This window comes from Phalacrocorax aristotelis, chromosome 25 (assembly GCF_949628215.1).
Source record: "Phalacrocorax aristotelis chromosome 25, bGulAri2.1, whole genome shotgun sequence".
NCBI lineage: Eukaryota > Metazoa > Chordata > Aves > Suliformes > Phalacrocoracidae > Phalacrocorax > Phalacrocorax aristotelis.
Genome location: NC_134300.1, coordinates 295,559 through 311,850, shown reverse-complemented (window position 1 = coordinate 311,850; position 16,292 = coordinate 295,559). Strand labels below are relative to the sequence as shown.

General features: G+C 55.2%; 1 long non-coding RNA gene across 2 annotated transcripts; it reads left to right on the top strand.

Moving 5' to 3' along the window:
- The first annotated feature begins 2,274 nt into the window (after positions 1–2,274).
- Positions 2,275–11,990, top strand: LOC142048359 (uncharacterized). 2 transcript variants are annotated; one of them, XR_012657458.1, is made up of 4 exons: positions 2,275–2,415; positions 7,766–7,903; positions 10,562–10,746; positions 11,826–11,990. It is a non-coding gene; the product is annotated as an uncharacterized LOC142048359 (long non-coding RNA). The 2 variants fall into 2 exon arrangements; XR_012657457.1 differs by lacking the exon at positions 11,826–11,990 and having other exon boundaries at positions 10,562–11,374.
- The last annotated feature ends 4,302 nt before the right edge of the window (positions 11,991–16,292 follow it).

Sequence of the window (16,292 nt, the reverse complement as noted above, 5' to 3'; positions counted from 1 at the left end):
GACGGGAAAGCTCTGGATGACAAAGGCTGTCAGGACGCGCTCCAGAAACAGAAGGTCAGTGCAAGGAGATCCCCATCACCTAATTGCATAGAAACAATTCCAGCTCAGTGAAAATGAAACACAGAACAGCATCCACCATCAAAACTCTTTCAGTGGTAGGTTTAACTGCTGCAGAGCTGCAGGCTGAGGACCACCACTGCCTCAGGATCCCAGAAGAAATAATAACTGGCAAACAGTAGCTCCACCCATAGCCCATATCTATCTAGGCTGTCAAGGTAGAATAGCTCAGCCTACAGCTCTGGAGGTATAGACCAGCCTATACTTATATCCTGTGTCTACCTACTCGATGATCTGTCCAGAAGGTGAAATCATAATTACCTTTTGCCATGGTTTTAGCTGGGATAGAGTTAATTTTCTTCACTGCAGCTGGCACAGTGCCGTGCTTTGGGCTTAGTATGAGAACAATGTTGGTAACACACCGATGGTTTAGTTGTTGCTGGGTAGTGCTTATACTAAGCCAAGGACTCTTCTAGCTTTCCGTGCTCTGCCGGGTGCACAAGAAGCCGGGAGGGCACAGCCAAGAGAGCGGATTCAAACTGGCCAAAGGGATATTCCATATCATGTAACGTCGTGCCCAGAGTGTTAACTGGGAGGAGCTGGCTGGGGGAGGGAGGCAGCAACCGCGGCTCGGGGACGGGCAGCGTTGGTCGGCTGGTGGTGAGCGGTTGTGTCGTTTGCCTTTCTGTTTTTTTCCCTTTTTCCCTTTTCCTTTTTATTATATTGTCAATTAGTGTTGTTATCATAACCAATATTATTATCATTATTATTTTATTCTAATTATTAAACCGATCTTCTCTCAACCCACAAGTTTTGGTTTTTTTTTTTCTTTTGCTCTTCTGATTCTCTCCCCAGTCCCACAGGGGCGTGGGGGGAGTGAGCGAGCAGCTGCATGGTGTTTAGTTGCCGACTGGGGCTGAACCACGACCGACACCTTTGAAAGAGGATGGAACTGGAGGGGGGGAAGAGAGGAGAAGGAGAGAAATTGCTGGCAAAAAGGGAAAGTGTCAGCACACAATTAAAACGAAAGGAGCTGAGTAATCCTGAAGGCCAGCTCAGCCCAACGCACTTTGGCTGGTGAAAAGCGGTGCAGCTTTGAGGAAGAAAACCCTGACTTTGGTGGTGGGATGCACACAAACATCAGAGTTCAGATCTGAAAGAGCACAAAAGCCCTGATAGGGCTCCTTTTCACTGTCCTCATACCTGTGTGCATGCTGTGACTTCCTCCTTTCCCTGAAATCCTGCCAGACTGACAGGAAAGTGGCTTCTGCCCAGGCCATGTGCCACGAGGAGAAACACTTTTGGCCATGAAGCGGGTAGCAAATAATGCAAAGCAGAGTAGAAGCAGAAGCAAAGGGGCAGCCGCCCCTCGGCTTTGGAGATGCCCAAAGCTGCCCTGAGCCCCAGGAGCTGCCGGTGCCCCAGCATTTGCTTGGCCCTGAAGCCCTGCATGGCCTGCCAGCACTGGGGAGCCCCGGGGACAGACATCAAGGCCGGTGGCCAGCCCCCGTGGGGAGAGCGACGCGGGCCCCGTCCTTCCTTCTGGCCACAGGAGGATGCCCTGGGCCATGCCAGGACAGGGCGTCTCTCCTCCCCACACTCAGGGGAAGGCGAGGCCTGAGGAAGGCCCTGGGCGCTGGGCTCAGCACGGGCGGTGGGAACGGGGGCAGAGCCGTCTCTCCTCCCAGGTGCCGGCCTGGCTGATGCCAGCGGCCTCCTCACGCAGCTCCTCCTGCCCAGGGGCTGTGGCTGGAGCACAGACCGACCCGCATTTGGGGAAGGACTTGCTGACCCAGAGCACACCCAGGGCAGCTCCCCGCCGCTCCTGCCCCCTGCCCCCCCTCCCCAGGCAGGCCCAGCCCCCACGAGCGGCCCGAGGGACGCAGAGCTGCCCACCCCGCCCGCGCTGCTGAGACAACAGCGCCCGCTGCCACGGCCCTTCCCGAGGGCCGCCTCTGCGCAGGCCCAGTGTCCCGGCGCGCTGCGGAACGAGCGGCGGGGGGCGGGGGGCAGCGCTGCGAGGAGAGGCCCGCGCTGCCTGTGCCCGCCCGGCAACGGCCGCGCCATTGGCCGCGTCTGAGCCAATCAGCGGGGCCGGAGGCGGCCTGTCAGTCCCAGCCGGGCTGGGGCGGGGCCGGAGGGGGCAGAGGCCGAGGGGCCGGAGGAGGAGAAATGGCGGGGGCGGGGGGAGGGGGTCGGGGGTGGCCGCTCTTTTTTCTTCGGTGTATTTTTTTCCAAGGAAACTTCACTAGTGGAAGTGCAGCGTCGAGCTCTGATTGCTCCTTGTGTGGATGGTGTCTGTCCTCGGCCGTGCGCACAGTAGCTTTCAGGCGAGGAATGGGACTATTCCAGGGTGAGGTGAGCAATCGGGATCCCAAACCTGTTTTGTTTCGGGCAGCCAGGTGAAAGTGTGCGGTTAGAGCTGTCTGCGTTGCTTCCCTGTTTGACTGCAGCGCTCCCCTCTAGTTCTGTGTAACTCTCACTTCTACTACTTGGCTTCATCAGGTGAAAATTCCCGTAAATTGACGCTGCCCTTTGCAACTGTTTCTGCTTGATTCTTCACAAATGTGAAAATCCCCTGTTCAGCTGTCTCTACCTCCTTCTCCCCGCTGTCCTGGAGCAGCGTTCCCTGTGCAGCCCACCTCCGGGGCAGAGGGAAGGCAGCGGGGAGGGCAGGTGCCGCGCTCCCGGCCTGGCTCCAGCCTGGCTCCGGCCGGCTCTGAGCTAACGTCGGGCTTGGAAACGAGGGCTGGAGGCTTCAGGTGCCCCGTCCCCTCTTGCAGCGCCCCTTTCGCACTCTTTCTTTCTGGCCATGGGGAATATGGACATCCCCCCCCGCCAAGGGCTAATCCAGCGCCGGCTCACCTGCTGGCGGGTCGGCTGGGCTTGCACAGGCAGCCGGGCTTCCACCCCTTAAGGCCATGGTGGCCAGTGGCTTCTTCACCCGCTCCTGAGAAAGCGTGGGAAGGGCATGCTATAAAGTCATACATAGTCGTAGGGTTCCCGAGGATTCATTAACATACGTAAAAGTTCAATCTGCGTGCATAGTTGTCTTCTTTAGTGGTCTTTGGGGGTCCTCCAGTGGTCTCCGATGGTCTTCCTCACCTGTCCGCTGGTTGAACTTTGGGTTTCCTTTGCCCATATATAGTCATTGAATTAGCTCACCGGTCCTTTGGCCGTGGACTATCACAAGGGGCTGATTTAAACTAGTTCCTGGAGTGCTTATCTCGGCACTGATGTCCCGAGTCTATGTTATCAATGAATTTATGAGCTTATTCAAGATCTTTTTAATCCTATCAGGCACTAAGTTGCATTCTTCAAATGCCTAAAACTACCTTTGCAGGAGAGGAAACCACAAGCAAACAAGGATGCTTACAATAAGGTCCGAGTCAGGGATTGTCAGGGTTTTAGTCCTTTCAGGCAGAGCATCCTTAGAGCAGCGAGCGGCAGGACGGGTGCCCTGGGGGCGCCGGGAGCAGGGCGTGCAGTGCCGAGCTGTGAATTGGGTCTGGGTGCCAGAGGGCAGGGAAAGAGGGACCTGCCCCGAGCCAAGAAAGCCCCTGGCAGGGAGCAGGCGTGATGAAACGCTGTGGGATGGTTCTGCCAGGGATGCTGAGAGGCTGGGACGCAAAGTATAGCATTACTACCCAGATCACGCCAGCATCCCAGCCTGTGTGACGCCTCTGTGAAACCCTCCCCTCACCTGCCATCAGAGGTGAGGAACTGCAGCAAGCCTGACTCTGGTGACGTCTAGATCAAGAAAGAAGCAGACGGATGACGACACCACAGAATTAGAGTTGCTTTGAGAAAGAGCGGCGCGCGTGCGTGTTAAGTAGCGACTGGTCAAATCGCATTGGACCTGAACGCTTGAACGGTCTAAGAACCACGTGCAAGACCACATTCGGGGTCCCCCAGTGTGAATGTTGTCATGAGGTCGATTTTAATGGATCTGCCCCCAAGTAGACGGGCATTTTTAGCCCTGCTGGGACATGGGGTTCAAACTCCGACAATGGTAATTTCTAAGATGTTTCTGTAGGGTTTGTTCTTGGGGTTGATTGTTCTGGGAGCCGAGTTGTACATCCTGTTTCCTGCACATGGAGAGATTCCTTATTATATGTGTTTGCTTTTAGACTAAAGACAGATACGCACTGTAGTGTAAACTTATAATTTGCTCCCACCCCAGAAGAGTCTGATTGTCAGTGTTTGACTATTTCTTGCCTTTGGGGGAGAGGGGGCAGGAAACAGCAGGTGTTCTTCCACCCCAGATCTGGGGTTTTTGCATACTAGCTATAGAGGAAAGACCAAGGGTTGCCAGCTGGTGAGCCATGCAGACAAGAAGTTTCATTCACAAGAGACTCCAACAAGTTTCCTAAAGACAAAGTCCGTTTCAGGCGAGAGCAAACGAACAATATCCTCAGGTGTATTGCCTTCTGTGTGAGTACGATGAAGGAATAGTTAATCATTTCAAACCTGAAACTCAGTAAGCACCTTAGCACGTTAGCAAATGCTACCAGTTCTCTTTCTAAGATATCATTTCTACCCTAAGCTGGTATCTGTGCTCCGGGTTTTTATTCTGTATTCTGTGTTCCTTGTTTTGGGGGTTAATTGAGCTACGTATGCGTAGTGCTGTCTGGGCGATGCACCCTCCGTTTCTGGTTGGGCGGCACCGTCTCCTGGTATTGTAATGCTGCCCTGAAATGAGAGGAGAGAGGCTGCTGTCATCAAAGATCAAACTAGTACCTGTATGCAGGGACACGGAAAGAATGGCACTGCTGTTCTAACATGGAAAATGAACGAGACAGATGAGCTTTCTATTCCTTCAGCTGGAAACATTGCAGAAACTGCTGTCAGGGTGGTTCAGGTGTGGGAGTGAGGAATGGAGGCTGTAGTGGTGGAGAGACCTTCACAAACGTGTTACTGCCCTTGTGGTGTGTTCTTCAAGGTAACTGGTTGAAGAAACCCTTGCGTGGTGATCTAAAGTACGTCCTTGTCCTTCCTCACCTTCAGGAGGTGCGTGGCTGTAATTGCGAGCCTGCTGGTGTTCCAGCAGTGGCAGGCAGCACGAGCCCTTCTCTTTGCACATAAATTCCACAGCAGCCTTTGAATTGCCCTCTGCTCATGGGACACTTTGGATGAGGTATGAATTGTTTGTTAACGCTATCAGTGGTTGCATGTCTGATTTGTGATGAGTAGCATGCAGCTACAGATCAATGAGTGTGTGAAATCTCAGCAAGATTTCAAATGTAATAACCATTTCCTACAGCACTGTAGCATTTTCCAGGTTATCTTAAAGCAAAATCTGGCAATTAAGACCTTTCTGGGTTTTGTCCGAGGGCTCCCGAATCGCACCGAATCCTAGGAACTCCTTTCAGGTGACATTTCCACTCCTATTTTCAGGCAATATAGCATATGTAACAGATTTAGTATTTTGGCACTTTGATGGCTAAGTATGGTAGCTTTCTGAACACAGGGCTTGGGCTTCCACAAAGAAACACTGTTCTAAAGACGATGCTGCTGACATTGTTGTTATTTGTTTGTCAGATCACTGATTTTTTTTTCCACTTAAATAGACTTTGAAGTGTCTAGACTATCACCGTTCTTCCTTAGAAATTGAAGTACCGTATCTGGTACCGATCTGTAATACTGGGGCTATACAGTCTGGCTAAAGGTGCCTTCGTGTTTTGATGGTTGATTATTTAAGAACACAAAACTGTAGTGCAGGCTTCATAGTTTTGATCCTTCTGCAGCAGAGACAAAACACCTGAGGGTTTCCTCTTGCACTGTTGTGTTCTGGGTCCTGTATGTGGGAGGGTAACTTGTGACAAAGTAGAAAAGGGATTTTGGGGGGCTTTTTTAGTTGCACTGACTCTACCAAGAGAGAAGAGTTTATGTGTACGAATGAATTTCCACGTTCCCTAGGCTATCAGAACATCATGTTTTGATGTTCAGGCTTTATAACTTGTTTGCACTGCTTGATGTTGGGTACAAGTGCTCTGCTTGAAGTTCTGATCACCTTTCTTTATTCTTCTAGAAGTCAAACCGAGCCAGTGAGTGGAACATCAAAAGCAGTACGTAAAAACACAGTCTCACAGGTTTTTCTGCACACTGGACTTAATTCTGAACAATGGAGCCTTGTGACAATTTTCCAAACATTAACTTAATATGTTTTCAAGAAAACCATAGACTGTGTTGTAAAGACAATATGTTTGATTCGGCATAGTAAAAACTAGTAATGCCATCATTTGCGCAGTTCTAATGTGACTATTGGTATTGGTGCCCAGTCATGCGTTGTATTTCATCCTGAATATGCAAGGATATTTCCTGAAAGGCTGTGTGTTGTACAGATCGCTTTTAGATGATGTAGGTTCAAGGTTTGCTCAACCGAACATGGTGCCATGCTCTACATCTGCCTGTCTACAGCTAGTAATGTGCATGTTTGTGTAGCTTGTTGTGTGCTTCTGTTCTTTGCAATAAGAATGGTTTGGAGTGTGCTTTTTACCATTTTCACCTTGTATCACTTAGCTTCTGTTTTTAAATACTTTTGCTTTGCCTAATGGTTTTTGAAATTGTTACCAAAACCCACTGAGAAAGCATTGTTACTGAACTCGGTACAGTTTCTTCCTTTTGATCTGCGGGTTTGAACAAATACCAAACCCAGCAGATGCCCTATGTTTTGAGGACAGTTCTGTGCAGCTCAATGACTCCTTTTCATGTCCGTAAATACTTGAGTGTTTGTTCCTGAAACCATATAATGGAAGTGATGTTGTTTGGGCCCCTCTCAGTACAGAAATGTCTTCAGTGGACTGCCGTGAAGGTAAATATTATCGTTGCTACACAAAGTGGTGTTCTGAATTTCTGCATTTGCTCTTTCCACTTTCTCTGATGAAGCAGTTGACTAGTTTGCCTGCAAATGAAAATCCCTAAAACCCAGTGTACAAATTTTGGCACAGGGTTAGAGCCCAGTGCCTTTGTGGGTCAAATCCCCCATTTTTGGATCTGGGTGACCTCAGGGTTGGATGCTGCTTTAGTTTCCCAAAGGTGAAGCCTTTCTTTAGTATAGCACGACTTTGAATTTACATTTGGAAAAGGGGCAGCATTTTTCGTCAGGTTTGAAAACACTGTCGTTCTGCTACTAAAATGTAAATAACAGAAGGAAATACTGGACTGGTAATGGCCTAGATCGTGATTTGCCACTTGGGTCGAATACTGCGTGTAACTACACATTTTAAAACGGCCCTTGCAGTATCAAAATTACTATGTGGTGTGTTTACTTTTCGTCTTGATGTTTGGTATAGCTGCTTTTCCTTCACTCGAATGGTGTGAGGCATTACTCTAACCCTGGCTCATTGGAGCTGATCACTTGATAAGCTGTTCGGATAACTTAACCTAGAGATTCATGAGCTCAGGGTCTGTGCCTGTGAAGAATACAGCTGCTGATTCCCATGGAATGGGCTACAATCAACCTAAAATTGAAAGCCTTTTGTATGTAGGTCTAAATCTGACATCCGTAATTCTGTCCCCGATTGGTTCAGATTCCTTTTTGGACATGAATGCCTCTCCTTGTGAGCTTGAGTGCGCTGAGAGGAGAAAAGGAGAGTTAGTTGAAAAGGAGAAGATGACAGGCTTTTTCTGCTTAAAGTAATCGTGGAAATGTCATTTTAAGTGTGGGTCTTAAGATGAGATGTATGTGCGTTTCTGTCCTTAACAGGACAAAAATTTTGAGCCTGTTCCCAGAACGGAAAGAGCACAGGAATTCCGTGGAGTTTCATGGTGGGGGTGAAAGGTCCCAACACAAGGGTGCTATGCTGACAAGCAGTGGAAAATATGCAATGCCAGCTCTTAATGCGTAAGTATGGAATCAATGGGACTGACCAAAAAGTGAACGAGAGGAACCTTGGGGAAATGTCTGAGTGGCAACGCAACCGACCTGGCCAGCCCCTGCAGTTACGGGGGAGGAAGCATTGCCATTGTACCTTCACCTTAAAATGTGGGATACTTTCTAATATTACAGTAGGGGGGTCCTCCTGTTCATGCCCCTGGGAGCTGGTTAATCGTGTGGTGTGCTAAGAACCTGTATTTCTACAAAACATTTCAGCGGTGGTTACAGCGGAGTCATTCTCTTTGAAAGCTGGTTTTGGTTCTGTTTGATATTGCAAAGGCTCCTTGCAACATTTTAACAGCTGGCTGTTGGACTGAGATTTCCTCCCCCTCTGACTTTTATCAAATGCCATGTGTGGAACAGCCTGAAGTTTTCCTGTTGCTATAAGCTAAGAAAATACTACTGTGTGCTGACAAGCGTGGCTGTTTTAAAATGCACTAGGTAGCACTTCTGTTTCTCTGTCACGGATCTCCTTCTGTAGAAGCTGTAACGTAGACTACTTCCATTTCTAAAATGTAGCTACTTGGAGACTAACTTGGTCCTGAGCCCGCAATTTACATTTACCCGCTGGCAAAGGAGAGGTGGGATTCATTTCAATTGATTTCTAGCTGTCAGAAAACCTATTTTTCCTAGCCTGAGCTAATTTCTGGGTTGATCAAACGAATGGGAGAGTTCTGCAGAAGGTGAATTGTTGCCCCTCCCTCTTCTAGTGTTGTGGCTGTAGAAAAGTAGTTTAAACTAAAGGCTAATGTGGAGCGAGAAGAATTCCATCTGTTCTCTTCCTCTGATAAAATCCAAAGCTTGGGAAAGTTTTCCTTGACCCATCTTTAACTAGTGTCTTTTTCCTTCCCCCACACCCTGCTCCAGGGAAGCTTATGCGAGAGAAAAGAAGGAAAGGTCCCTCTTTTTACCAGAGGAGTCGTCTTTCTCCTCTTCTTCCTCCTCCTTGTCCTCCTCCTCCTTCTCTGGTGATGATCGTATTCGAGATGAGTTGCTGTGTCTCATTTGTAGTAGGGACCCTGTAACCCAGTTGGGTTATTGGCCATGCCACCTTTTCAGAGGACCACACCCAAATTCCTTTAAGGCATTGCCCAGGTGTTTTCCTGTTGGTTCCTCATCCATCAGCAGCCCCTGGCTCTTCTCAGTCACGGGGTACACTCTTCTCTGAAATGGGGCACACTTTTACAGGAATCGCTGCCCGAGGTAGAAAATACCACAGCAACCATCTCAGAAACCCCAAAGGAGGGTAAAAGAAAAGAAAAACACGGCCAGTGTGGACAGGGTGAACAGGGTGGGCGGTTCTTTTTGGAGAGGCTAGGGGTGGTAAAAGACTAGAAGTTGAGGTGGGGTGGAAAAGAAAAATGGAAGCCCGAGGTGAGCAAAGGATGAGATCAGGGCTCTTTCAGGGTACCTGTCCAGCAGCCCTGCCCTGATGTGAATCACTTCCGTGGTCGGGGTGACCCTTACTGCTCACCCCAACGCCGGCAGCAGGGAGAGGGAGGGAGGACAGCACCCTTCAGGCTGGAAGGGACCTCGTGGCTGGTCACACGTCAATCACTTGCCTGGCCCCGCCTCCTCAAAGGCGATTGGCTGTCCTGGGCCAGCTGACTCCCCTCTGGGTGGGTGTTGTGGGCGACTGGCTCCGCCCTCAGGGTTTAGACCCTCCGGGTGAAACTGTGGGCCCTGAGGAAAGGCTCTGGGTCGTAACAGACAGGTTGTGACCCTGAAAATGAGGGTTTCAGCCCCACAGAGGTGGCTTTGGGCACTGCAAGGATGGGCTCGGTGTTGCAAATGGCGCTCCGGAGCCTGAAAACGAGGGCAACCTCTTGGTTCTGACCGGAGCTGGCCTTGGTGCCCAATAACTCCTGGCAACAGACCACCTCTCCTGCCCTGAGGGACCACCACAACAGATGGAGCCCACAGTCGCGGACCCAACGAACTCAATGGACGTTGTGTGGACATTTCATGGGCGTTTCACAGCGCTGGTCCGTAGACTGAGGGAATGCTATCTGTGTGTTCGGTCAAAGGATGGGAACGGGGGTGGTGGTTCACGAGGTTGTATTGGGTAGTGCGGGACCTGAGCCTGGCAGTAATGGTATGGAAGAAGGGGTGGAGAAAGGACTGTTGTGATTTAACTCTATCCCAGCCAAAAGCAGCACAGCTCCCCAGCACAAGAGGGGACTTTGCCGGGACACGTGATGACTCGCCAGCTTGGCACAGCTGGGTGCCTTTTCCTGTGCTTTGTGCCCTGAGATGTCTCAGCAGGGGCAGGTTGGGCTAAAGCCTCTCTCCTCCTCCCCTCCGGGTGCTGTGGTGCAGCGGGGCAGCTGGGGCTTTGTTGCAAGGACACCCTGGGTCTGGGTGTGCCGTCCTGCGGGCAGCGGCAGAGGCCAGGAATGACACTGTCTGCTCGGCACGCTCAGGGTGCTCCCCATGGCAAGGACACCATGGGACTGGGCTTCTTGTTCCAGCTTTACTAGATTAAAAAAACAAAAAACAAAAAAACCAACAACAAAAAAGACGACTACAGCCATTTTCCATAGAGTTTAATGTCTCCGGGGCTCAGCAGAGCCAGCAGCACAGTGACCGCAGGCTCCACCCTGATGCTGGCATCTCTTTTGTCAGGACAAAGATTGTCTGAGCTGCCAGGGACCTGACCGACTGTTCAGGATCTCCCCCCAAGGGCAGGAGGGCTGCAAGAGAAGGGAGCAGAGCAGATGTGAACACCCACTGCCTGCAGAGACTCCCAGGACCCCCCTCCAGACCATGCCAGCCCCACCCATCTCTATTTCCCTGGCCAGGAGGAGCAGGTGAGACAAACAGAACAGCTGCAAGCTGCTCTCAGGAATGCCCCATGTGCCCCAGGCATGCTCCTCTGCCCCTGAAGCATTTCCCTGGAGCAGGGCCAGGCACGGCAGCACCCTGCCCAGGCTCTGTGCCCTGCCCTCCAGCCCGTGCCAGCACAGCACTGCCCCTACTCACCGTTGCAGATCTCATACAGGCTGTCTTTGCTCCAGTTCCTCAGGCGCCGTGCAGCAAGCCCTAGGCACAGAGCTCCTGTCAGACCTCTGCTCCCCAGCACGCTCCCAGCAGCACGGCCCCGGCCCTGCCAGCTCAGCCACACACCCTCCTCCCCCTCAGCAGCGCCGGCCCCAGGGAAGGACGCTACCCGAGGGTGGTGGGACTGAGCAAGGCTCCCAGCAGCCCACGTGCGTGGTGGGCCCTGCACAGGGCAGCCGGGGCTCTGGCAGCCACGGGGCTGCCCCTTGCTGCCGGTGCAGTGGAGGGGACAGGGGACAGGCTGCCAGAAGAGGGTCCCCGGGGGCTGTGGCTCACCGATGAACCTCACGGCTGCCTCTCGCAAGGTGGCCTGAGGGTCATTCAGGTACAGCAGGCTCTGACGCACATATTCTTCTACCCTGTGCCTGTTGTGCTCCAGCTGGAGAGAGGAGAAGGGCATGGGGCTGATACAGACCCTCCCCAGCAATCTAGACCAGTCCCTCCTCCCAGTGCCCTCCTTCCCTCTCAGCCAGCAGCCCTGTGGGACTGAGGTTCCGAGAGTGCCACAGGCACAGGGCAGTAGGGGTTGATGAGAATGCTCTGTCCCACTGCCAGGGCTTGCACGGGCCTGGGTCTTGTTTGGCACCCTGGAGGCAGGGAGGGGAGAGGGGCCTGGAGAGGAGCCCTTGGGGCCTCTGAGCTTGAGGGCAGGGAAGGCAAATGCAGCTGCAGGCTGTGGGCTCCGGGCTGGAGCAGGGGAGATGAGGCACAGCTGCATAGCCCTCCCCAGGGGTACGAGGGGCGGCCCTCATCCAGCCCGGCCCTGGGGCTTGGGGCTTGTCCTCACCAAGCACTTTCCAATCAGGTCTCTCTGATATGTCTTGGCCAGGTCGCTGAGCTTCCTCCACGCCAGGAACTCTGCACAGGTGAGGAGGGTGTCCCTAGAGGCCTGCAGAGAAGCAGAGGCTGGGAGATGGCACCACAGCTCAGGGACGAGACCTGGCATCCTCCTCCACTTGGCCAGGCTCCGAGCCCTTCCCAGCCCCTTACGGGAAGAGGCAGTGGGGGACGGAGACTGAACCGGGTTCAGTGCTGAGGGCAGGGACACGGGGCGGGCACGGCCTCAGGTATCTCACGCTGCCGGCCAGCAGAACAGAGATCCTCAAGAGCTGCCGAGCTCCTGCCAGGGATGGGGCAGACTGAAGGGCAAGGGAGGAGTGGGCCTACGGCTGTAGGCAGCGAGGGCTGGAGTCCCAGAGCCCCTGGGGCAGGACGGAGCCAGCAGCACCTCCCATGGGCATCCTCCAGCAGGACGCTTGGCTGCCCAGCTGGGGCTGCCCCAGCTCCTTCACGCCCAGGCTCCGGACAGGCAGAGCTTTGATCCCGCGATGCAGTGCCAGGCCCCTTCTGGCTGCATCTTCCTTCCCACTGCTCTCCCTGCCCCAGGCTGGGGAACAAGCTGGCTCTCCCCACCCCTTGGGAGTGCTGCACCTCTCTGCAGAGGCCAAGTTCACCAGCCCTAGGTGAGGGCACCTGCGTGAGCAGGGCTTTGTTTCTGCAGCGCTCCTGCTCTCAGGGAGCTGGGACGTGCCCTGGCCCAAACAGCTGGGGGTCTCTTGGGCGCAGCCCTGGGGGACAGGGGTTGGGGCTCAAAGCCCAGGCCTCCCACACCTGCAGGGACAGCTGGGAAGCCTGTAGGGACTCGTGTGTTTGGTGGCCATGGGCTGCTACTGAGCCTTGCTGGAGCAGGCAGGGCAGGTCGGGGAAATGCCTGTGCCAGGTTCTCTGGCCCAGCTCGTACTGGGTCTGCAGGCTGTGCTGGAGGAGGGCTGAATGGGGAGAGCGGGTGTGGGGGGACCCCAGCTCCCCATCCACCTCTGCAGCAGGCAGCAGGGGGGCAGGAGGAAGGCAGTGGTGGGAGCAGGGCAGGGAAGGAGGGGAGCAGTGGGACCCTGAGGTGACACGCTTTCCCAGACTCTGACATCGAGCAGCCCTTGCCCCTTATGCCCAGGCCACCCCCGTGGTGTCAGCACACCCCTCCCCTCAACACTGGTTGCTGGTCACTGCACCTTGGCCACGCTCCTGATCTGGTCGCTCATATGGAAGAAGAGCGGGAGCAGGACCCTCTGCACTTTCTTCTTCATCATCTTCTTGTTTCTCCCCACCACACTCTTCATCACGTCCTTGAAGAGGCTGATGGAGAGCTCACGCACCTGGCTGCACTCCTGGTAGGGAGGAGGACGGGGGACTTCAGCAACAGCCGCTCCTTGCCCGTGGTGAGCAAGGGCGTCAGCGTGGCTGATGTGAGGGGAGACGCTCTGAGGCCGGATCCTGAACACAGGGGCTGTGGGCCAGATCTGCAGCGGCGGCTCAATGGCCCCAGAGCCCTGAAAGGGCAGGCAACAGGAGTGAAGAGGGGAGGGGAGCCCTGGCCAAGTGCTGCCCACGGGGCTGGGCTGAGGGGCAGCACTCTTTGCAGAGTGCCCCTCTGTAGGGCTCAGGCTCCCGCGGCAGCCTTACATCATCAAAGAGGGGCTGGAGCTTCTCCACCAGCTGCGGAGCCATCAGGCTGGCCTCCTCCCTCTTCATGTGACCCATCATGTTCCTGATGAACACCAGGGCCTTCACCCTGATGTGAGTGTTGGCATCCTGCAGGGTCTCCATCACGTCTGGCAGCAGGACCTGTATTTTTCTTGCCTGTATGAAGGACACAGTTTCCTTATTCTGAAGCAGCGAAAGACCACCCTGGCATGCATGCAGCGGTCGGTGAGCACCAGGCTCCCGTCCGGCTTCCCAGCAGGTGGCACAGGAGTCACTGCAGCAGCCTCCTGGCAGGCAGTGGCCACTGATGGGGATGTGGGGAGAGCCCGAGGAAGGGCAGCGAGGGCAGGAGAGCAGTGTCACCTGCTCAGCCACCCCCGTTCCCGACCATCCAGAAGGGGCAGGTGGATTGGTAACCCTCTGTGCCAGGACGGCTCCCCAGGCACCCACCAGCCCCCTCCATAGCAGGGAGGGTGACTCTGTAGCCCTCACCCCACGTTGTGACTCCCAGCCAAGGCCAGGCCACCGCGTTACCCGCTGCCAACATGGCTCTGCTCGACTATACCCTGCTCACCGTCTCCGGAGTCTCCGAGAGTGTGATGAGGCCCCTGAGCGCCAGTGGGAGCATCGCCAGGCTTGCATGCCTCAGGTACCTCTGGGCTTTGTACAGGGCAGCAAACTCCCCTGTTTCGATGTCAGCGCGGACCAGCAGCTAGAACGAAGGCAGCAGTGAGAGACGAGCAGAGCCCACGGGGCTCCCTCCGCCTCCACCCAGGCAGGACACGCGGGCGGCGGCAAGTGTCTCCTCTCCCCAGACTTGAAGCCACTCACAGCCAAGGGGCAGAAGAAGGCGTCCTCTGCAGCACAGCTGAACACCTTGCGCAGCCGCTGGTCCTGGAGCACGCTGAGCAGCTCCGTCAAGACATTCCACAAAGCCCAAGGCACGGAGGCCATCACCTCCCACATGGCCAGGGCAGCGCTGCAGACCCAGAGTGCTCGGTCAGCAAGGCTGCCTCAGCCACTGCACCGTGCCCGGGCCAGCCTCTCCAGCCCCAGGCTGCGCTGCAGCCCTGGCTCTGCCCACCCCCCTCGCGTGGGGTGCCCGGGGGCCCTGCCCGTGCCCGCAGGAGGGGGCTGAGGTGGTGTTCCCCGTGGGGCAGGGAGGAGCGTGGTGGCGGGGCTCTGGCTTGGCCAGCTTTGGCTGCTGCGGGCCTGGCTGACCCACTGGGGCTGGGAAGGGTGGTGGGATGGAGGGCCCTGCTCCTTGCGGATGTCCTGCCGTTTTCCCTGGGTCTGGCAGCCAGAGGGTCTCTGGGCCCCTCTCCCCGCAGGGAACAAGCCCTCCAGGCTGTCGGGGCCAGTACCTGTCACATGTTGGAGAGATCATCAGCAGGCTCCTGACCACATCCCTGGGGCACCACTTGGTCAGCAGGAGAAGGAGTGAGTGCAGGCTGTGCCGGGCTGGCTCCCTGCGGATGCACTCCACGTTTTTGTGGATGTACCTCATGATCTTTGGCACCTGGTGGGGACACAGGTCAGGGTGGTGCTACCAGTGGAGTGCAGCCATTTTGCAAGCTGCCAGTGAAACTGCTGCCTTCCCCATCCCTCTCTGCTGCCTTGAAGGGGCTTCAGGTGCGCGAGAGAGCTGGGTTAGGGAAGAAGGGAAGAGCAAGGCCTGACAGGGCTCATGGGCAGGGCAGGCCAGCCACAGGGCACTTACATCCGTCAGCCAGGAGGCAGGGTCTCTCACAGCCGTGTCCAGGACTTCGCTGCCCAGCTCCCTGTCATAGCTGTCGTCTGCTGTCAAGGCCTCAATGGCCACGAGGAGAACCTCTGTCTTCTGAGAAGGCTGGAGGTATTCTCCAAACAACTATGGGAGGGAGGAAGGAAGGGAGGGAAGACACGTCACGCCGAGTGCCTGGATGGTCTTGCTTGGCTGAGCACCGCGAGCAGCTCTGGCAAGAGATGCCCGGCAGTGCTGGCAGCAGTGGCGCAGGACAGCTGGAAGCAGGGATTGCATTCTCTGCAGGGGAAAGGATGAGAGCTGAGGGGCCCCAGGGTGACGGAGGAGGGCTGGGGTCATGGCTGCCGTGTGTTGGCCCTGCAGAGAACCAGGGCTCACTGGTGGCCAGGAGGGCTGCAGTGCTGCCCTCGGATAGTCCATGCCGGGGGTCAGCAGTGTGCCAGCCCCACTGATTCTGGTTCCCTTTGCTCACACAAACCTCCTGCCAATGGCACGGGCAAGAGTCCAAGCAAGGGGGGAGCTCATTACCGTGCTCATGTCGCTGCTGTCGAGCGATGAAAGCAACCAGGTGCTCTCAGAATCCCATCCCAGTTGGAGCTCTGGATCCTCGGGATTATCCTCTGGCAGTGTCTCGCCTACGTGGAGGAGAAACACCGAGGAGTCAGTAGGACACAGCATCTTTGCCAATGAGCTTGCCAATGGGGGAAACAGGCTTGAAGCTTGGCACGGCTGAGGAGGGGGGCTGCACTGGGGCCAGATCCCAGCCCTGAGCAGCCCTGGCACTCAGGCACCATGTGCCCCCTGCCCATGGGACCCCTGCTGCCAACGTGCCAAGGAAGCGGGATCCCAGCATCGAGCTGGTTGTGCTCGCTGGCCCCGACCCTGCCAGTCCGGGGGGGCCCCTCACTCACCGCTGTGCAGCGACTGGACCATGCACACCTCGTAGGGCTCTGATGCAGAGCTGCTCTCCTGGGGAGCCCCCACCTCCTCCCAGGCCACCCTGAGGCGGCTGTGGGAACTCTCCAGCATCCTGCAAATGGAGGAGAGTGGAAGGGGACAGCGGGGCAGCTT